Source organism: Octopus bimaculoides, chromosome 2 (genome assembly GCF_046866305.1).
Source record: "Octopus bimaculoides isolate indiv1 chromosome 2, ASM4686630v1, whole genome shotgun sequence".
Taxonomy (NCBI): Eukaryota; Metazoa; Mollusca; class Cephalopoda; order Octopoda; family Octopodidae; genus Octopus; species Octopus bimaculoides.
In genome coordinates this window covers 177,678,137-177,702,131 of record NC_142929.1, presented here as the reverse complement: position 1 = coordinate 177,702,131, position 23,995 = coordinate 177,678,137, and the positions used below count along the sequence as shown (strand labels likewise).

At 35.8% G+C, this 23,995-nt stretch overlaps 1 protein-coding gene across 16 annotated transcripts in view; it reads left to right on the top strand.

The window, feature by feature from the left end:
- Positions 1 to 23,995, top strand: part of LOC106882686 (vitamin D3 receptor) — an 886,520-nt gene that overhangs the window by 570,617 nt on the left and 291,908 nt on the right. For all 16 annotated transcript variants that reach the window (XM_089348112.1, XM_089348109.1, XM_089348107.1 and 13 more), the window contains one exon: positions 14,943 to 14,986. The gene's annotated coding sequence lies outside the window, so the exon portion shown is untranslated. The remainder of the gene's footprint in view (positions 1 to 14,942; positions 14,987 to 23,995) is intronic.

The window sequence follows — 23,995 nt, the reverse complement described above, 5'->3', positions numbered from 1 at the left end:
CAACTAATGTTACAGACACAAAGACCTTTGACAAGCTTTCACACAGTTCCCATCAAATAAATTCACTCACAAGACATCTGTCAGCCTAGGGCTATAGTAGAAGACACGTGCCCAAGCTGTGGGACTGAACCTGCTGTGCAGAACCTATATATACTTTGTGTGTGAATATGCATCTGTGTGTATGAATATATATTTGTATGTGTATGTATATATCATCATCTATATGTATATATCTGTATATGTATGTATATTTATGTGTGTGTGTGTGTGTATGTATTTTATTTATACACACACACATCCACACACATGTGTGTATATATTAAAAGAATGACACTAATCCATATGTAATATAGCATATGATGTTTACAGGAAATAGAAACACATGGTTTCATCAGCAAATGTAAGCATAGACTGATGTATAAACACATGTAGCCCAGGCAGTGCTTGAGTGCAGTGCCTTTCTGTATAAGAGCCATAGGAAGTCGAGTGTTAGGGGGAGATTTCTAGACAAACTTTTCCAATCTTCTATGTGGGGTTTTGAATACACTTGTAATGTGTATTAGATGGCATCCAGATAAACAGCCTGTGGTTCAGGAAACTATATGTAAGATGCTGAGTTGACTTTACAGACAGTGACCCTGATAAATCCCATTCACCATGGAAAGCAGGGGTGTATGCATTTGTTTTTGTTGTTTTTCTTTTATTTTTACTGCATGCCATAAATTGCTCTGATCAGTTCGCATAATCAGCCAGTCAGAAATGGTGATTTTGATTTCTCTGCATGTGTTACTTTGATTGTGGACAAACAATTATGCGATTTAGCAACAACAACAACAGTAATATTAATAATAATAATAATGCTTTCTACTGAAGGTACAAAGCATGACATTTTGTGGGAGGGTACTAGTCGATTACATCGACCCCAGTGTTTCACCGGTACTTAATCTATTGACCCTGAAAGGATGAAAGCAAAGTTAACCTTGACAGAATATGAACCCAGAACATAAAGACAGACGAAATACCACTAAGCATTTCTCCAGAAATATGTTGTTGGCACTCCGTCGCTTACGACGTCGAGGGTTCCAGTTGATCCGATCAACGACGGAACAGCCTGCTCGTGAAATTAACGTGCAAGTGGCTGAGCACTCCACAGACACGTGTACCCTTAACGTAGTTCTCGGGATATTCAGCATGACACAGTGTGACAAGGCTGACCCTTTGAATTACAGGCACAACAGAAACAGGAAGTAAGAGTGAGAGAAAGTTGTGGTGGAAGAGTACAGCAGGGTTCGCCACCACCCCCTGCTGGAGCCTCGAGGAGCTTTAGGTGTTTTCGCTCAATAAACACACGCAACGCCCGGTCTGGGAATTGAAACTGCGATCCTATGACTGCGAATTCGCTGCCCTAACCACTGTGCCATTGCGCCTCCACTCTCCTAGAAATAATAATGATAATAATGTTTCCAAGCCTCAAGTACTGGCATCAGTTTAATCTAGTACCACTCCTTCAAAAATAGTTGAAATTGTAATCTTATAATATTTTGTAGAATCAATATAATAATGGATTAAATGTCTTGTAGTATTTGTGTACTTTTACATTCTGAATTCAGAACTTCCATGATGGACTTAGCTTTCCATCCTTCTGCAGTCAACAAAAATACAACTTGCTGGATATGATGTACCTCTCCTATAACTGGGATACATACACTATTTTTGAGGTCAAATAGGTTGAAGTACTAGGCTTCTTATTTGTGGTTTATCACTACAATAGTTCTGTTGTGTTTGTAAGAAGGGTCTTTTAGTCTACATTACCTCAGTTTATTTAGCTGTTAAAATATGTTCCAAACAATTTGGGACTATTTCCTGCAGTAAAACTTACATCTTATACAGAGTAAGGTTTATCCTTTGCTTACATTATACTATAAAGGTGAAGTTAATCACTAGTTCTCCAAGGCCCTTTCAGTTCTTAGGAGATATTTATTTCATTCTTTTTTGTTGGTTTTTTTAATACAAATTTTGGTTTGTATTCAAGAAACTCCACAAATGCTTATACATCTGATAAAATTGTAAACTCACTGTCATTATTCAGTTACCTTAGCTCATTCATGTCCTGGTCACCATTGCATACTTAGTCAAAGAAACCAACATAAAGTAATTAAGCCAACAAAGGAGCATCTATATACAGTTGCTTGATTTGCATTCAAACTTCTTTCAAATCCCACTCTACTGTTTTTGCAAAAAAAAAAAGGCGGGGCGGGGGACACACATTAAAGACTATAATCTTTGGTATACTCTGCCTGAAAATAAAAGACAGAGTTGTCACTGCTGACCTGTGGTTAAGCAACAATAGAGTATCTTGTTTCCCTTGTCATTTTAGCCTGTTCAGGACAGCTTAAGGACTCAGTGATATTTATACATACATACTGACACATGCACTCACACACATGAGTGCAAATGTTTTCCAAGAAAATGTTTGAAAAGTATTGAGTAATCCTTAAATTTAGTGTTAAATTGTTTTTATGCATAACTTCACATAAAAGCAAATGTTTATTTATATATGATGATGATGAAGAAGATAAAGTGCCCATGTTTTACTATCAGGAAATATCAGTTTGTACACAGACATCATAAAATCTGCCCTTCACTCAGAAAGAAAATCTAATATTAGTGGAAGTAACAGCTTCTTACTCTGGTTATTATACTTTCAGAGCAGCCATTTATACTACTAATTTGATAATCTTATTTTGAGAAGACAACTACTTGCATGGATTGTTCTGAGCATTTGAAAGAATTTATTTCATGGGGTTTCTAACAGCTAGCCACTTCTGTGCATCTTCTATGCAGAAAGTCTTCTTTCTCTGTCAGCTTGTCTGTGATTTCACATCTCTTATGCATCCATAGTTGCATTGGGTACACTGTATATGTATATATAGTCAGATGTATATTTATTCATATGCACGTCAGAAAAGATTATTTTATCCAAACTATGATTCATTTAATGGATCAGTGAATGAGAAGAAGTGAGACTAATTATGATTTAAATTGTGTTTCCTACACTTTCAAATAATCATGGGGTTTGACATCAATTGTTATTTATCATGCATATGAAAAGTCTGTCAACTTCAAAACAGACCTTCCTGATGCATAATGAATAGCAACTGACACCGGCAAATACAATTTAAAACATTACTAGTTATTTTTAACCAATTTACTCATGCATACAGGCAACCAGAATGCCAATTGAATGAAAATGTGGTTCATATATGTAATTTTCTGTATGTTACATATGAACACCACCCCCTCACACATGCACATGCACATACGCTTGTATGCACTCACACGCATGTGTGCACACATACATGTTTGCATGCACACTCATAAACACACTTCCTGGAAATAGGAAACTCAAAAACTGGAGTGGAGCCTCAGCTTTGTATACTTACTATTAGTACTTTTCGCAAGTGTACACACACACACAGACACACACACTATAATCATTGTTATCAAATTTGTTTTAATTTCCATTTTTCTATATTGTGTAAATCTACAGTGTCAACATCCTGAGAACTGCCCACATGACATCTCTGGTTTTCGTTTGGTTTTCTGCTCCTACTGTTTGTTACATGAACCGCCCACTGTCGGCATATTGCATGTTTCCACTTTACCTAGCACTCATTGTCTATTTGCGTCACATGTCCTTAACAACACAGTAATCCTTTCTGCATACACCAGCTGATGTATTAAATATCAGCTGCACTTTTGCTGCTCACTCCCACTCATCATCACATTGCATAACATTGTATAATCATAAAATACAGACATACATATATCTGTCTGTAATTTTGCCAAGAGTTAGTTTATTTACTACTTCATTTCTTTGTTGTTTACAAAGTAATTATAGCTACAGTCTGTGCTATTATATGTTGCAGTTGATGCATATTTGTTAACATGCCATGCATCTTTTTCTCCTCCTCTTTCACCATAAGTCTTATATTAATGAAGCATGTCTGCAGTTGTTGTTCAAACACTTGCATTAGATGTAATTTCTCTAATATTTGTTTTTTTCTTTCTTTTCTCCATTCTCTGGGATATAATTTTTATTGCAATATGCCATGTGATACTGCATCAAAAACTTTAATCTGTGATTGTGTGTGTGTGTACATGCAAATGGTCAGAACATGCTACTAAGGTGCCCAGATATAAATAATAGTTTTTATTCATTGTCACAAGTAGTAGCAGCAGTACCACCACCACCATCACCACTGTGATCATCATCAGCAGCAGAAACAGTAGTGTGGCAATGGATTGATACAATCTTTCAAGTGTCAGAAAAAAAATGCCTTGTGATATATGTTCTTGCTCTTTACATATTAAGTTCAAATCTCAGGTTAACTTTGTCTTTTGGCCTTTTGGGGTCAGTAAAATAAAACACCAGTCAAGTATAGGTGCAGGCATGGCTGAGTAGTTAGAAGTTTGCTTCCTAACCACATGGTTCTGGGTTCAGTTTCACTGCATGGCACCTTGAGCAACATCTATTATAGTTCTGGGCCAACCAAATCCATGTGAGTGGATTCGATAGACAGGAACTTAAAGCCTGGTGTGTGTGTGTGTCTTTGTGTCTGTCTTTGTCCCCCACCACTACTCGACAACTGGTATTGGTGTTTACATCCCTGTAACTTAGCAGTTCAGTAAAGAGATTGATAGAATAAATCCCAGGTTTAAAAAAATGGATCATAAGTACTGGGTTCAATTCATTCAACTAAAATTCCTCAAGGTGTTGCTCTGACCACAGTCTAATGACTGAAACATGTAAAATATCAAAGATACTAGGGTTAATGTAATCAATTTGCCCACTTCTGTTGAAATTGCATGGTCTTGCACCAAAATTTGAAACCATTAATATCATAGGATAGTGAGGTGGCAGAATCATTAGCACATTGAGAAAAATGTCTGTTGAGCATTTGTTAGAGGTCTTTGCATTCTGAGTTCAAACCTTGGTGAAGTCAGTTTTGCCTTTCTTCTCTTTGGGATTGATAAAATAAAGTTCCAGTCAAGTACTTGGGGATGCAGGGGCATGATGATATCAACTTATCTCCCTTCCAAAATTGCTGGTCTTGTACCTAAATTATAAACCATTATTGTTATTATTATTGTTGTTATTATTATTATTATTATTATTATTATTACTAAGGCAGCGAGCTGGCAGAATTGTTAACATGCCAGGTGAAATGCTTAGCAGTATTTCGTTTGCCACGAGGTTCCGAGTTCACATTCTGCCGAGGTCGACTTTTCCTTTTGTCCTTTCGGGGTCAATGAATTAAGTGCCAGTTGAGTACTGGCGTTAGGAAGGGCATCCAGCTGTAGAAACTCTGCCAAATCAGATTGGAGCCTGGTGTAGCCATCTGGTTCACCAGTCTTCATTCAAATCGTCCAACCCATGCTAGCATGGAAAGCTGACATTAAACGATGATGATGATGATGATGATATATATTAACTGTCAACAAATAAGTTGACAGTGACTTTGAAGTTTCAACTTGTATGTTTTTATTAGGCATTCTATGAAGCCGAGCAAGCCAAAACTTCGAAGTCACTATCAGCCATTTTCTTATGAAAGTTAATAAATATATATTCTACTAAAAAGTATTAAGCAGTCCTTTAGTTTAATGTTAAATTGCTTTTATGTATAATTTGACATATAAACAAACCCAAATGTTCACACACACTCACATGTGTGCGCACACACAAATGTGCTTACATAATACATTTTGTATTATGCATATGAATCTCTGTGACCAATAAAAAAAAAATTATTATTTATGTGAACATGTAATATGATTAGATCAGATGATGAATGTTTGATTGGGAGGAGAAATTTTTGCAGTGCAGTGGTATTGGTATATAACTGCAACAGAAATAGGTTGAAGACTAATTGAGATAAATTGTTTAGATAAGAAGTTAGAACATAGAATCTCACGGATGAGATGGCACGTTAGTATCAAGTTGTATGGCAAATTGCTGCATTTCGCACTTATTCAACCTTTGTTAATGTGGAAAAGTCATAAAATTTCCTAATATCATGCAATATTATATGAACTTGGGAATTAACTTTAAGAATGTAAATGAAAAACATAAACCGAAAGTGAATTGTTAATAACCAGCTTGTGAAATAAATCTACAAAAATCTTATTTGAATCTGATTCTGTTGTACAAAATGACTGAAGATTACTGTTTATTAAAACCAAATAATGTTTGTTCAAATGGCAATGATAATCAGAATATTCTCAGTTTATCAACCCATTGCTATTTAAAATCCTAAATAGGTTTCATTTAACTTAATCTACAAGTGTATTTTAGATTAGAAGTAGGAAAAATGAATAGCAAGTTTCATGAAGTAGTAACTTAAAAATAGGAATTTACAAATATTACAGATAGAGGGTGGTTTGTCTTTTCTTTTCCTTTCCTTTTTTTTTTTTACTTTATGTTTTTAAAGAGCCATGGGTTGAAAGTTACTAACAAAGGTCACTGCCAAAAACTGCTAAAGTTAGTATTGAGATAAGATATCTGTTTACTTCGTTTCTTATATGAGAACCGAAGTTGATTTATGTGTATGTTACTGTCTGTGTTTGTCTGTATGAGGATATTTATAACCAAGCTAACATTAATTGAATAAGTAAAGATATGAATCTAATTAATATCACAAATGTCAGTGGAGCACCAGATCGAATGTCATTCAGTATTGTATTTAATCCTGTCCCTGTACATTATGACTTCAAATGCTGGTGAACTCCGGTGAGAACAAAAAAAATAATAGTCATGTTTTAGAGTCAATCCAATCAAAAGAAGCATGAAATGGGGCAGTGGATCATAGAATCAGTAGTATCAAACAAAATGCTGAGCATTTTGAGTTCAAATCCTGCCAAGGTTACCTATGCCTGTCATCCTTGTAAGATCTATAAAATAAGTATTTGTCTGCTACACAGGTTAATTAAATTGATTACATTAATTCCTACAAATATTTGGCCTTGTACCTAAGTTATAAATCAGCAATGCAAATGTTTCTTAAACCTAAGTATCTTTTGAGGGCTGGTGCTTTGATGAGAGTCACTCTGGATAGGGCACCGGTTTACTATAAAAAACATTCCAAGAGGATTTAGTTCTTAACCCTTTTGTTACAGAATTCCTGTTAAAATACACTGCCTTTCATCATCATCATCATCATCGTTTAACGTCCGCTTTCCATGCTGGCATGGGTTGGACGATTTGACTGAGGACTGGTGAGCCAGATGGCTGCACCAGGCTCTAATCTGATCTGGCAGAGTTTCTACAGCTGGATGCCCTCCCTAATGCCAACCACTCCGAGAGTGTAGTGGGTGCTTTTACGTGCACGAGGGCCAGTCAGGCGATACTGGCAACAGCCACACTCAAATGGTGATTTTTACATGTCACCTGCACAGGAGCCAGTCCAGTGGCACTGGCAATGACCTCGCTCGAATATTGTTTTTCACGTGCCACCAGCACAAGTGCCAGTAAGGCGATGCTGGTAACGATCACGCTCGAATGGTGCTTTTTACATGCCACCAGCATGGGAGCCTTTTACTCTGAGCGAGAGGCCCTTTGTCACCAGCAGAGGTAGAAGCTCTCTGAACTTTGCCCAGGCTATTCTTATTCTAGCAGCTACACTTTCAGAGCATCCACCCTTGCTACTGTTTTGGTCACCTAGGTAACGGAAGCTATCAACTACTTGTAGTCTTTCTCCTTGGAATGTGGCAGAAGTTGTTCTCTGCACATTTTCAGTGTTTATTGCTTCTGAGCATCTGCCGTTAATAATGAAGAATTTAATAAAATAACTTAATCATCATTAAACTGGAGTTTAGAACATAAATTGATATGAAATTTTTATGGAAGGTTTTAATTTAGTTCACTTTAAAATAGGAAGTTTGTATCATGATATCATGGGTGGTCTCGGGTAGTTTGATATCAAAAGAGTTAATAGCTACATGAACTAAGGCATGTGAAATAGAGTCCTACCTAGTACCACAGTAAAGCACTGATATGCCAGTGTCAGAGCTTTTACATGGTTGTTGGATCTGCAAGAAATAGCTGTCAATTTTTTTTCAGATCATATTAGATCATGCCATACCATTTTGAATTAGGGAAGCATTCACTAGATAATGTAACCTTATATACATCTAAAATGATTATGACTGTAGTACCTTTGATTGTATGCATGTTTAATCATGACTGACCTGGAACTAAACAATAGGGCATTTATGATGTATTTGAATGCCTTGACAATGAACTAATATTTCAATACATTACCCATTCACTAATTTTTTTGATCTACCTTTAACTTATGTACTCAGCCAGTTACTTAGTTGATTGAGGATGGAATCAATTTTAAGGGGAAAAAATAAAGTACTACCAATACACATTTTTTTGACTCCTAAAAGGTCAAATGGGAAAGTTACTCTTGTATACAGAGGAATAAAACAAAAATCCATGAGGTATTTTCCTTGTGAGATAATATTAATAATAAGGAATTCAGCAGAGAAACCTAATGGTTTTCTATGGTAATACAGTTGACGAGGATAGGAGTTCATGCACTTGGGTGTGTTGAACTGCATGGATGATGTAATCTTTGCAGCTATAAAACAGTTGTGTGTGTGACATGCTTTTGTGATCAAGTTGTTATCAAAAGTAATGATTCATTTAATTGATTGCAGCCATTCCATTTGTATTTAATGTTGGCCATCATTGAGAAGCACCTAGCTAGGAGATACTGCTATGTTTAGTAAGCTTTAGATAGATTGGTTCATTGAAACCATCAGCTATTTGAACTGCTCAGATACTAGAGTATATTGTGATTATTAGGTAGTGATCAGTCCTCATACTGAATGAATTCATGGCACAACATGAGACAGTTTAGAATGTAGTGTGTGGAAGATATTGAATCTCGATTTTAAATTTTCATCTTGTATGATTATAATTGAACACATATATCATTGTTATTAGGAAAGGCAGAAAATGTGCTCTTAATGTCAATAGATGATATGGTTCTTCCCATGTAATGAAAGAACATTTCTATCTGTCAGGTTACATAAATAAGCAAAGCTTCTGGTATAGATCAGACAACAATCCACAACTACATGAGTATCTCCTCTATGAACATGTATCATGGTGATGCTGTATGGACAACTTAGTTGTGTTAGTTTCATGTTTCTTCGAAGAAGGTGGACCAGACTTCCTTAATACATAATATAGTTTTAACAAGATAGAGCAATCACTTATGCAGGAAGCATTTTCATGGACATTAAGAAATATTTACCTACCTCTTTATTCTTTTACTTGTTACAGTCATTTGACTGCAGCCATGCTGGAGCATCGCCTTTAGTCGAGCAAATCGATCCCGGGACTTATTCTTTGTAAGCCTAGGACTTATTCTATTGGTCTCTTTTGCCGAACCACTAAGTTACGGGGACGTAAACACACCAGCATCGGTTGTCAAGCGATGGTGGGGGGACAAACACAGGCACAAACACACAAATGGAAGCAAGTTTCTTACCACACAGCCACACCTGTGCCTATACATGTGCAATTCAATTAGAAGCATAAGTATGTGTCACATATTTTTTGTAAGTACCCTACATTTTCGTCTTCATTTAGACAATAAAGGCTGCTGATGTTCTGTATTTGCCACCAGTGTATTTAAAAATCACCAGGTTTCCTTGCCGGACTCTGTCATAATGACTTTTCTCTTTGACTCAGGCGCATAAAAATGGAATTTGTTTTCATTTTCGTTAATGGTGGTAGACCTAAGACATCACCCCATTCAACACCAAGACCTAGTTCATGGATGCTTGTAAACTATTGGGCCTGACTCTTCCGTCCCTTTTCTTCTTATATTTTCCTGTTGACAATGACCTTGAAGCTCTGGCTTGATGTCAGTCACAACACTCCCACTAATCTAGAAAAGGTCATGTATACTGCCCCTCCTCTACTGACTAATTTATTAAAAAAAAAAAAAAAAAAGTCAAGTCTTTTCACCCCAGTATTTTATTCACTTCAGCAAGATTCTTATAGTATGACTGATAGATTATTAGATCACCAGGTTAAATGCATGATATTAGTTATATCCTGAGTTAACCCTTTTAATATCAACTCAGCTAAAACTGCCTCTGGCTCTGTAGTACAAATGTCTTGTTTTCATAAATTTTGAATTAAAATCTTCCACCAAACCTTAGTCACAATTTATGTTCCTAACATCAGCTTAATGATAACTAAGTTATTTTACTAAATTCTTTGTTATATTTAAAATTAAGTGAAAGAAACACAGAGCCTCTCCAAAATAAATACAGTAACGAAAGGGTTTAAAATTTTGTTAGAGCTGACTTTACTTTTCACTCTTTCAAAGCTGATAAAATATGTGCCAGCAAAATAGTAGGGTAGATTTGAATTGAGTATATTCTTCCTCATAATTTGTGACCTGTAATCATTACTGAAATTAAATATATTTCAATTATTTAGGCTGATACTGTTTCTACCAATTCTCAGCCCAACTCAGTGAATTGTAGAATTACATTCTTTTTGTAAGAACAAGACAAACAGTTCTATGATGCTCCTGCTTAGTTTATAATTCCATTCATCATCATCATTTGTCCCCATTGCTGACACATCATCTTCTTTATGAATTTAATATCTTCAGTATTCTTTTGTTTGTGTATGTGTGTGTGAAACAGTCCTAATGTTGTTAACCACAAGAAAATCAAATATTCTCTAAAATTAGTTGGAATTCTTTTATTAGAGACACATATTTCCCTTAGAAATCCAGCTTCCAAAGAAGATAATAACTAATAGTTATTAAAAAAAAAAACCTGACAAATTTTTTTTTTACAATTTTATTTTATACAAAATTAATTATGCCAATTTCCAATTTTATTACATTTTTCTTTTTAATAAATTAATTACTTTTAATTTTTTTTTTTTTTTTTTTTTTTTTATATAAATTTCGTTTCTATAAATTTCATTTCTAATGCTTTCAGAGTTGCAAATGACTGTATGAGTACCTTGAAGTGTATTCCATTCAGTCTCTTTGTTATGAGATTAAATTATATTGAGCAAGAAAGGACAGTTACTTTGCCTTTCATCTCTAGTTGACAAAATGGGCATTAAGCATGTGCTGAAAATCATTTTGACTACTGTACTGGTCTCTTAAAATTTGTTCTAGTGCCATTACGAAAAATGCGTGGATGTGTGTGTGTGTGTGTGTGTGTGTGTGTGTGTGTGTGTGTACATATGAGCACCCATACATTGCACAAGTAAATTTGTTAGAAGTGACTTCTGTGATATTACTTGAAATTTTGCATTGAAGAAAGTTATCAGGTTACTTGTCAGCAACTAAAGTTTTTTTTTTTTAAGTGCTGTATTCGTCGATAATGTATATTTAATATTTACTCTACCATGCTGAAAACTCCTTCCTTTGTAGAACTACTTACTAGCATAAAACTATATATATATATATATATATATATATAATGGACCCTCCTGTCATTAGACTATGTATGAGGGTTTGACAATTTCTGACCGAACAACCCCACAGATGATTTGTTTATTGTAATCAAATATTTGTGTAGACATAAACTCACTCCCTCCATCAGATTGACATTACCTGTACAGGTGCAATGGGTGTCACATGTTAGGTGTCGAAATGATCTCAGAGCAATGTGAAACGAAGTGCTTTGCTTAAGAACACAATGCAATGCTCAGTCTGGGAATCAAACCCATGATCTCGCAATCATGAGTGCAATACCTTAACCACTAAGCAATGTGCCTTCATATATATAAACACACACACTTTTATTAAAAATATACACACAGTTTTACCAAAACTATATATATACATAAGTACTATAATCCTATTAGGATCTCGGAAAATTTTTTCTGAACCATCTGATTCTTTTAATGTGCTAGTTTCCTGGTATTAAATTGATATTAATTAATATCGAATTTTTACCCTATTATGTTAATTATATATATATATATATATATATATATATATATATATATATATATATATATATATATATATATATACACACACACACACACTTTTATTAAAACTAAAAAAAATCATCACAAATTGTTACTCAGAGTTTTGCATTACCATTTGCCAGAGAGTCATGATCATAATGTCACTACTCTCTGACGTACTGTAAACTCTGAGTAACAGTTTGTGAAGACTGGTTTTGGCTTTAATAAAAAGATATTCTACCTTCAGTATCCGAGTACTATTTTTTTCCACATTGTTTTGCATGTATGTGCTTAAGGATAAACACAAGTTTATATTAAAGTTCCTATGTATGTTCTCCACTATGGTTGTTTGACGCCCTGCAATAAAATTTCCAAATGCATAATGATACTCAGTCACAACAAATCCTCTGGGAACACTTTATTGTATCTATATGCATTTGGAGCTTCTATCGCAGGGCTCCGAATAACCAGTGGTGAACCGCACATAGGGACATTAATATAAATTTGTGTTTATTCTTATTTCTCCTGTGTTTGATCTGTAGATCTTAGCTGGTAAGACTAAGTATAGTAGTTAATTAACAACTATACAAAAAGCAGACTGGATTCTTAAAACTTACATAGAACTCAGAACATTATGTTCAGTACCAGTTGTATATCTACTTGCGTACATAATTTCTTCTTTCTCTCTCTCTCGCTCTCTGTATATATATATATATATATATATATATATATATATATATATATATATATATATATTTATCTTTTACTGGCTTCAGCCTAGAGCTGAGGTTATATATATAAGCAAAAATTCTAGTTTTAAAATCTGTCTAAGAGATCAACACTGTAGTTGTACTAACAAGTAATGTTCATAGCCACTTCAACACGGCTGTCCATTTAAACAGACTTTACTGCAATTTTTTAACCCCAAGAGAACATCTCCTCTAGCTGTTTAATGATGCACAACTTCATCCAAGATACTGCAAGCAGGAGAGTGAACCCCTACTACCTTCTTGCAACAGGACCAGCATACCAGCCTGGTTTCAGGCTATTTCTACTTCTCCACAGAACTGGGCACCTTGTCTACTAGAGATGGCAGTAGCTCCTCTCTGCTCGCAATGTACATAATTTCAAGTGACATACAGTCGGTTACTTTGCAACAAGCGAAAATGTTCCCCTGCTCACAATATCTCAGATGCAGCTAACTAGCTAGAAGAGGTGACCTCTTGGGGTTAAAAAAATCACAGTGAAGTCTATTCAAATGGACAGCCATGTTCACTTGAAATTATATACATTGCGAGGAGAAGGTGTTCACTACTGAAGAGAGGCAGAAATAACCCGAAACCAGGCTGGTCTGCTGGTCCCGTTGCTAGAAGGTGGTAAGGGTTTGCTCTTCTGCTCGCAATAACTCAGATGTAGCTGTGCGTTCTTAACCAGCTAGAGATGTCCTCATGGGGTTAAAAAAAAATCAAAGTAAAATTCGTTCAAATGGACAGCCATGTTGAAGTGGCTACAAACATTACTTTTTGTATATATATATATATATGGGAGATGTCATTTAATACCTTTGTAAACTTTTATTTTCTGTACTGTCTCTTTTTGTAATTAATTTTGTGTATCTCAAGACACAAACACTTTTCCTCCATAATTTGTCCTTGTAATATCTTCATCTTTGGTTATATTTGTTGCAAATAAAAGAAATAATAATAATAATAATAGGTGATTGTATGAGAATTATGAACTTGAAAGAACATTGAGATGGTACGAGCATAAACTAGAACTTGTCACTGAGAATAATCTTGTGGGATTTTACAATCCATTGTGATTCAGTGATTTATGCTTGGTGATTAGACATTGTTGTAGTTGGTGAAATGATGAAAGAAACCAAGATCATAGATACTGCTATACCTGGGGATGTATGAATAGATGATAAAGAACTGAAAATGATTTAGAAGTACACACCACTAAAAGATGAGATTGTACAAATGTGGGCAATTAAGAAAGTAACAGTCATCCCTGAAGTTGTAGGGCCATTGGAAGCATTAACAATCAGGTTTGAGAAATTTCTTGGAGAAATTGGGATTGATATGAGAGTGAAACATGCTCAGAAAACTACTTCATTGGAGACAGTGAGGATTTTGAGGTTGGTACTTGGATGTTAAGTATCGTGGAAGAAGGCTGTTGTCCACTCTCACAGAATTAGCCTGAATAAGTGAAATTGAGAGCTCTGAGAAGTGAAATGATAATAATAATGATAATAATATAGTTCATAGATGAGAATTAAATATTCTTTGTATAGAATACACTTAGTAGTGCTCAAGAGGTTTGAGCTTGAGAAGGTAAAGGAGTAAATGTAAGGATATGCAAGTTAGGTAAGTTGATATACAAAGAATATTAAATACACTAAATACAAGAAAAGTATAAATGTTTACATAAAAAGGGTCTGACTTACACAGAATAGAAATGATATCAAGAATGAAAGGGATTGAAAAAGAGTATTACAAATTCAACAGCTGTTTCTGGAGGCTCAGTAATCCAAAATAATGATTGTAAATTGATTCCATTGTCAGATGATACAAGCTTCTATCTTCAGGGAAGAAATCTTACATTTGAGGTGTTAACAGAAAGAAGATTAAAGATGGAATGATAATAATAATAATAATAACTGACCGTTGGCCCAAATGTTTTAAGATACTTGTTCTTGATTCTTTATACTCCGAGTTCACCTCTTATCAAGGCCAGTCTTGCTGTTCATCTTTTCAGAGTCATTAAATAAAGTACTGAGATTGATTTAATTAACAAGCACATCCCCACAAATATCTGACCTTGTGCCCAAATTAGAAATGATTATTGTTAAACATTTTTTAGTTTATTGTAATTATAATAATAATTTTTTTTCTTTTGTTTTGTTTTTCAGAGCTGGATGAACTACATTACATCGAGCATAGAAGCAACAAATCGGTAAGGTGCTATTTTTTCTCTTTGTTTCCTTTTTCTTTTTAACTATTTAGTTGTTTTTCTTTTACTTATTTACTTCTGCATATTTTCTTTGTTACTTTATTTTGTAGCCACTGAATCATCATCATCATTTAACATCCGTTGTCCATGCTGGCAGGCGTTAGATGGTTTGGCTAGGGGCTGGTAAGCTGGAAGGCTGCACCAGACTCCAGTCTGATTTGGCATGGTATTTTATGGCTGGATGCCCTTCCTGAGAGTGTAATGAGTGCTTTTACATGCCACTGGCATGACACCAGTATCTGCCATGACTGTGATTTTGCTCTGTTTGATGGGATTTCTTCTCAAGCATGACATGATGCCAATCTTAAAAGCAAATATGTAAACAAGACAAAAATCCTGCTCAAGGGTCATACCAAATACCGTATGATACAAAATTACCTGTATGATGATGATGATGATATGGTAGGGCAGAAAATAGTTGTAGGGATGCTGGTGATGCTTTTCCTCTTCCTCTCTCTACTTATTTAAAATATAAATACATGAAATTAAAGACTGTTGCTGTTCTAATTACACAACACCTGTTCAAGAAATCTAAATGTTCTTGAAACATTCCATCATGTTCACTGATGTATACATGTTTGTGCATCTATGGGTGGGGAATGGTAATTTATTTTTTCTTCTTTTTTTGTGGTGCAGGTTGGCAATTGTAGTGGTAGTAGTATTTAATGGGGTGGAGAGGGTAACAAGGATGATGATACTGTTGTTGTTAGTGGCAACCGATGTGTTGCTGTTTTTGATTTTAATGATGTTAATGGGGATGGTAATGATGATGATGATAACGATGGGGCTTTGATTTCATCATCACTTGTGGCAGTATTGGGGATGGGTGAGTTTCTTGTGAGTTGTTGTTTGGCCTTGGGTCAGTCTTGACTGAGAAAGCCTATGATCAAAGACAGCCCTACCATATTTTTTTAAGAGTGTATATGATACATTATCCAGTGTGTTCTTTCCTTCCTCAAGATGGTATAGTGTTATCTGAGGGAAATTTTGTTGCTATTTCTAACAGGCCTAGTGACTACTGGCTTATATGACCAGTGTTAGTCTTAGTGGTGTTGATGTTTCTATTTTCAGGTGATGATGGAATAGTGGTTGTAGTGATAAAAATGTTGGTGTTGACGGTGGGTTGGGAAGAATGGGAATCTGTTGAATGGGGTTTGATCCCATAAAAAAATAGTGGATAATCTGCATGGAGAATCTATTAATGTTTTTTTTTTTTGTCCTTTGTATTCTTATTACTTTTGCTGTTTAGTTGTATTGGTTTTGTTTTTGTTGCTATGGAAACAATGGAACAGAGGAGTAAAATACAACATTAACAAAAACTAACATCAAAAGAAAAAAAGTAATAACGGAAAGAGAATAACTTCTGATTCTTCAAATGTTTGAGGTTTGTGACTGATTTGTGTATGTGCTTGAGGTGGCATGTGTACATGTGTACAAGCAAACATTTTTGACATGTGTATATTAATTTGTTCACATGTATATTTATGTTCATACTTGTATATGTATATCATCATCATCATCATCGTTTAACGTCTGCTTTCCATGCTAGCATGGATTGGACGATTTGACTGAGGACTGGTGAAACCGGATGGCAACACCAGGCTCCAATCTAAATTTGGCAGAGTTTCTACAGCTGGATGCCCTTCCTGACGCCAACCACTCAGAGAGTGTAGTATATATATATATATATATATGTATATTTGTATCTTCCTATGTATGTATACTCTGAGCTTATAGGTGTGTTAGCATATATATATATGTTTGTGTGTGTATAGCATGATGATACTTGAAGTAAATGGTAGAATGGTAGTTTAAACTCCCAGTTCATTTCATGCCAAGTAATAAGCTTCTGTGTACCGGGTCATTGGATTAGCTGCCCACCACACACATCTTTTGTAAAATATCTTATGCATAAATGACTACTTATGTTTATGAGTATATGTGTGCGAGTGTTTATATTAATACATGCTCCATGAAAAAATTCTGTTAATGAGATATCTAATAATGCTAGTTATATTCCACCTTGATAAAACTGTACTCAATAGTGACAGAATGTTAGACTATATAGTAAACCAAAACACACACATCTAACTATTTCAGGATAAATTCAATAGGTTCACTCAATGGTAACCCGAGAATACTTATACTTCAAAGTCATTGTTGTATCATTAGTGGTTACTGGTTAATGATATTCCAAAACATGCTATCACCTAACAGTTAAACTACCCTCCTCTATAACATCAATTTGAGCCTGTGAGACAGACTCTACCTGATGCTTCAACCTACTAGTAATTACAGTCAAATTTCAGAAATTACACTGTACCATTAAAAAAAAGAGACTACATTAGATAATATTCTGTAACTACAATCAAGATGTAATGGTCATGACTAGGGCTCCATTGATCACAGGTTTACTCAGCCTTGAGATTGAGCTGCAGCTAAAATCCACACATACTATATAGATACTGTGAGTCAACACAAGTTACTTAACTTATTAGAATTTGTAACCAAATTATACTGTACCACCTTCAAAAAAATTAAAAAATGCAGAGAGACATTCATATTTTGTCTGAAACAAAACAGATGAGATAGTCTTAACTAAAACACATTTTGAGCATAGATTAGCTCTTGCTGAGCTGACATAGAACTAAACAGATACTACTTATACTACATATGTCCCATAAAATGACTATACAAGCCATAGGCATGGCTTTGTGGTAAGGAGCTTCCTTCCCAACCACATGGTACTGGGTTCAATCCTACTGCATGGCACCTTAGGTAAGTGCCTTCTACTATAGCCTCGAGCTGACCAAAGCATTGTGAATAGATTTGATAGACAGAAACTGAAAGAAGCCCATTGTAGATCATCATCATCATCATCGTTTAATGTCTGCTTTCCATGCTGGCATGGGTAGGACAGTTTGATTGAGGACTGGTGAGCCAGAGGCTGCACCAGGCTCAATCTGAGCTGGCAAAGTTTCTACAGCTGGATGCCCTTCCTAATGCCAACCACTCCGAGAGTGTAGTGGGTGGTTTTATGTGACACCAGCATGAGGGCCAGTCAGGCGGTTCTGGCACAGGAGCCAGTCCAGCAGCACTGGCAATGACTATGCTTGAATGTTGTTTTTCACCAGCAGAGGCCCTTTGTCACCAGCAGAGGTAGGAGCTCTCTGAACTTTGTCCAGGCTATTCTTATTCTAGCAACTACACTTTCAGAGCATCCACCCCCACTACTGACTTGGTTCCCTAGGTAACGGAAGCTATCAACTACTTGTAGTTTTTCTCCCAGGAATGTGACAGAAGCTGTTCTCTGCACATTTTTATTGTTTATAGTACCTGAGCATTTGCCACATACAAAAAAAGATGGAAGATGGAATATATGAGAATTTATTAATCACGACAATTGTTTCGACACATCTAACATTGATCCCTCATGGGTGGGACACTCAACAACTGGTTCAGGAGCATCCAGTGGTGCAGGTGTATCTCATCAGGTGATAAATTGACACAACTCGTTAAAATAACAGTTCTGCGATGTAACTTCTCGTTTTGTTGAAAGAAAAGCAACCAGATGGAGGAAATATCTTCATTGATATAGAAGATCAAAAATAAAATAACAGATGTGTGTGTGTCTGTGTTTGTCCCCCCCCTCCATCACTGCTTGACAACCAGTGTTGGTGTGTTTACATCCCCATAAATTAGCAGTTCAGCAAAAGAGGCTGATAGAATAAGTACTGGGCTTAAAAAATAAGTCCTGGGGTTGATTTGTTCAGCATGGCTGCAGTCAAGTGACCAAAACAAGTAAAACAATAAAAGAATAAGTACTCTTGTTGACTTTCCTTCAAACTATATAACACAAAAAACAGTTTGTCCTTACTTTAGCCCTCTATGCCAGTTCTAAATTATTAATTAGAAGACAAAACATTTGGCACCAAGGAAAATGAAGAAAATAGATGTTGCAGATTTATTTCTAAAAATATATTTCTGTTTAGTTAATAAAACAAATATTTGTAAACAACAATTCTTAAATATTTAGCAAAATAAAAGCAGAATACACTAAAATTATAATTTTATGTTTATGCCAATAAACAATGAAACCTTTATACTTGAAAGCATTAAGTGATTGTTAAGATAAATATATATGTTCGAAAAATCCTACCAAATATCTTTCAGTATTGCTCCCTTAAGTATATCAAATGAAAGATACCCACATAACAAAGAAAAAAAACTTATTCAATAAGGAATACATAAACTAGTAGACACAAGTATTAATGAATCAACTAGAAAATAAATAGCAACTACTTATCTACTCCTAACAGACATATGATCTACTTCAGAAATCAAATGAACATGAGCTATAAAATTGATGAAAGAGTTCTGGGGAGGATAACTTTTCTCCTTATTATTCTACTGGGTAGAGGATAATTAAATGAAATGTATACAGCACACATTCTAAGGCCAAATTAAACTCAGTTTTGTATAACAAAAATTCAACACTAGGTGACCTATTGTACTAACAGCAAAAGGCAAAAATCACTCAGAAGTAACTAATGTAATTTACAAATTGATGTGCTCACATAGTAGTTGCTTTCAGTATTGGAAGAGCTTGCAAACCATCCCACAAGTACTGCATGATACTCATATTTTTAAACATGCTGTATGCTACTATAAATGGAGTGGGGAAAAGAAACACTGGAAAAATTACAAAAATCCTCCGTAAAAGCAGTTGCATAGTTAAACAGAAAGAATTTGTTTTGACAAAAGCTGTGCTCTATAGAAAAATAATCAATGACATTACACAATTAGCTGAAAAAGAGTCAGCATACATTTGATTCAGTAAAAGCAAAATATTTAGGAATTTTAATCACAAAATTTAGAAAATGAGTATAGTACACTTTAAATATAGACTCAGTAGTAAGTTTTGTAGTTTAAATTAGTGAAACATAAAGCCTGCTATGAAGAATAACTTGAGGGAATAATTGTAAAAAGTGAGTTAAAATAGTGTTTTAAATGTCAGGGTTTCAAAGGATAGTTATTTCCTCATTTAAAATAAGTCTTGTTGTTGGCACTCCGTCGCTTACAACGTCGAGGGTTCCAGTTGATCCGATCAACGGAACAGCCTGCTCGTGAAATTAACGTGCAAGTGGCTGAGCACTCCACAGAAACATGTACCCTTATCGTAGTTCTCGGGGATATTCAGCGTGACACAGTGTGACAAGGCTGACCCTTTGAAATACAGGTACAACAGAAACAGGAAGTAAGAGTGAGAGAAAGTTGTGGTGAAAGAGTAGAGCAGGGTTCGCCACCATCCCCTGCTGGAGCCTTGTGGAGCTTTAGGTGTTTTCGCTCAATAAACACTCACAAAGCCCAGTCTGGGAATCGAAACCGCGATCCTATGACCACGAGTCCGCTGCCCTACCACCTGGACCATTGCGCCTCCTCATATGTATTATCCCATTGCGTTGAATCCCTCTCCTTCCATTTTGTCTTTCAAACCTTTGTCATACCCTAGCCTTCACTCAGCGTTTTATGTGTAGGTTTTTTTCCAGCATTATATTACCTGATGAGGTTGCTTGCTAATATCTAATCCTACATTTCCTACAGAAAAATATGTTTCTTTTTTCATCTCAACAAATTAAAATCAGTTTATTTTTTACAAAACCTTGATTTCTCTCTGTGCTCGCAGCTGTAAACTGTAGCCAACTGTAGGATGATCGTGACTAGAAAACTCTTGGTCACAGGTCTCTTCAATTGGGATAAGTTAAACAACAAATGTATACATGTTAGTGTGTGAATCATTACCAAACAGTGAAATAGCCTCTTTTTAGATAAGTCCAGAATTCATCTAGTAACCCCTGCCCCATACAGTGGGCACCAACCCACACCAGTTTTCATGTAAGGTAATATTTACTCGTGGCCAGACATCTTTAAACAGAAGAGTTGAAACAAATGATGCTGTTGTATGACTGTGATGCTTGCTTACAATCATCACGTGATCTCAAGACGAGGCAACACTCACACACACAAGCACATGCACGCATGCACACACACACGCACAAAATCCATTTTGAGCTTAATTTATTCAATGTTAGGACCACCCTCCATCGTTACTCTGAATCTGTTAGTTTTGTTCCTTAACAAAGGAAAATAACATTGTTAAAATACAAATATGGATACCCTGGGTAACTAATGGAAGTCTCAGTTTCTAATAATATATATGTGTTTAATTATATATACACGCAGGAGTTTATTTCAGTCACTTATCATTGCATCTCACATAAATTCTTAACTGCTTTTTCCTATTTTGTCAATAGCATACGAGCAAGTGACATCAATTCCTTTTCACTCTTTTTTTACCATCTGTAACCATGGCATTAGTATATGTTAGTGTGCATTTGTTATTTTCGTTGTGTGAGTGTATGTGTGTTTACTTGTTATGTTGTGTAAGTTTCAGTAAATGTCTTTATTTTCTTTATTCTCATTATCATTATTTTTGTGAACAGCATTATTTTTTATAGTTATTATCATAATAAACAAGTATCATAAGTTAATATTAATATTTCACGTTGTTTGAAACTGTAAATCTGGTTTTAACTCTCACCATGACCTATCAATATCCCTAAGGTTATAATTGGTCACATTCATAAAATTTCAAGCTAAATTTTTTTTTTTTAATGTTTTGGGGGTGAAAAAATTTCCATATACATACATATATGGTATTTTCAACACCAAAACATTAAAACAAACAAAGAGAAAAGAGATTTGGAAAACATATTGTGTGTACATGTGTGTGTGTGTGTATAATGCATGTATGTATGAATTATGTGTGGCTATACATGCACATATACATACTGTACATACACACACACACATATATTCATCATTATTTTAATGTCCACTTTCCCTTGTTTGCATGGGTCAGGAAAAATTCATTGAGCAAAACAGAATTTTTTTACACTGGAATGCTGTTCCTGTCACCAACACCCTTCTGTTTCCAAGCATGGTCATACTTCCCCTAGTTTATTGAATGACATGCTTTCATGAAGGGGCATAAACAAGTGTTCGTGTAAACGGGGACTTTGGTTTACCATCAGTGTACATGTCAAGGCAATGGGAATTTGCACTCACTTATGCACATACGCACACAGACAAATTCATGCACATATGTATACACTTACACACATATACAAAAAGCTTCTTTCTTTTTCCATTTACCAAACTTCATACACTAGGTATTAGTCAGTTTGCTGCTGTAGAGGAAGACACTAGCTAGCAGTGTCCATGCAGTAGGAATGAACTAGAAACCACATGTTTTCAGGTTCAAGCACACTGTATGGTACCTTGAGTAAGTCTTTTACTATAGCCTCAGGTTGACTAAAGCCTTGTGAGTGGATTTATTTATTTGAAAATCATAGTGCCCATGCAGTGTTCTGCTGGGATTTTTCCTGTCAATAAATCCCCAAATCACTTTGTACCTTCAGAGCTGCGTGGAGTATGAGATCATTTACTTGAAAAGCAAAGAAGGGTTAGTGTCAAGAAATGAAGCCAGTATGCTCCGTTGGATGTGTAATGTCAATGTGAATACCCGTCAGAGTGTAAGTATCTTGAGAGAAAAGCTGAACATTAGAAGCATCAGTTGTGGCGTGCAAGAGAGACGATTGCGCTGGTATGGACATGTGGTGAGAATGGATAAGGATAGCTGCGTGAAAAAGTGCCACACCCTAACAGTTGAGGGAACCCGTGGAAGAGGTAGGCCCAGGAAGACCTGGGCTGAGGTGGTGAGGCAAGACCTTCGTACATTGGGCCTCACCGAGGCGATGACTACTGACCGAGACCTTTGGAAATGTGCTGTGCGTGAGAAGACCCGGCAAGCCAAGTAAGATCGTTGCCAGTGCCCCTGGACCGGTTCTTGTGCGGGTGGCACATGAGATGCACCATTTTGAGCGTGGCCGTTGCCAGTACCGCCTGACTGGCTCCCGTAGGATTTTCGAGCGAGATCGTTGCCAGTGCCCCTGGACTGGCTTGTGCGGGTGGCACATAAAAGACACCATTTCGAGCGTGGCCGTTTTCATGCGGGTGACACGTAAAAGCACCCACTACACTCTCTGAGTGGTTGGCGTTAGGAAGGGCATCCAGCTGTAGAAACTCTGCCAAATCAGACTGGAGCCTGGTGTTGCCATCCGGTTTCACCAGTCCTCAGTCAAATCGTCCAACCCATGCTAGCATGGAAAGCGGGCGTTAAACGATGATGATGATGATGATGATGATGATGAAAAGCTTCCAAATGTAAGTCAATGCATCAAAAATATAGTTGTCTAACACATGCTGACGTGGAAAACCAGACATAAAAGAAACGAATATATATAAATAAACATAAAACCTTTCAAAGATACCATTTACCTTATTTCAATGCTCTCTGTTACTATTATTCTTTTCTGATCTCTTACCATACTTATAGTCTTGCAACCTCTTTTAATATTTTATACAGGTATTAACTACTTTCTAGAATATTAATGATCTGTTTATCTCATTCTTAACTATCTTTATGATTCCCACTTCAGTTTTTCACATTCTTGAATAATCACTTACTGATTTAATGTGTTGAAATAATTTTATATTATGTTACTGTATTATATTTCAACTATAATGAAGGTGCATAGCTCAGTGGTTAGAGCATTGGGCTCACAATCATGAGGTTGTGAGTTTAATTCCCGGACCGGCTATGTGTCGTGTTCTTGAGCAAGACACTTTATTTCATGTTGCTCCAGTTTACTCAGCTGTAGAAATGAATTGAAACATCACTGGTGCCAGGCTGTGTTGTCTTTTGCCTTACTCTTGGATAACATCAGTGGTGTGGAGAGGGGAAGCTAGTATGGATGGGTGATTGTTGGTTTTCCATAAAACAACCTTGCCTAGACTTGTACCTCAGAGGGTAAATTTCTAGGTGCAATC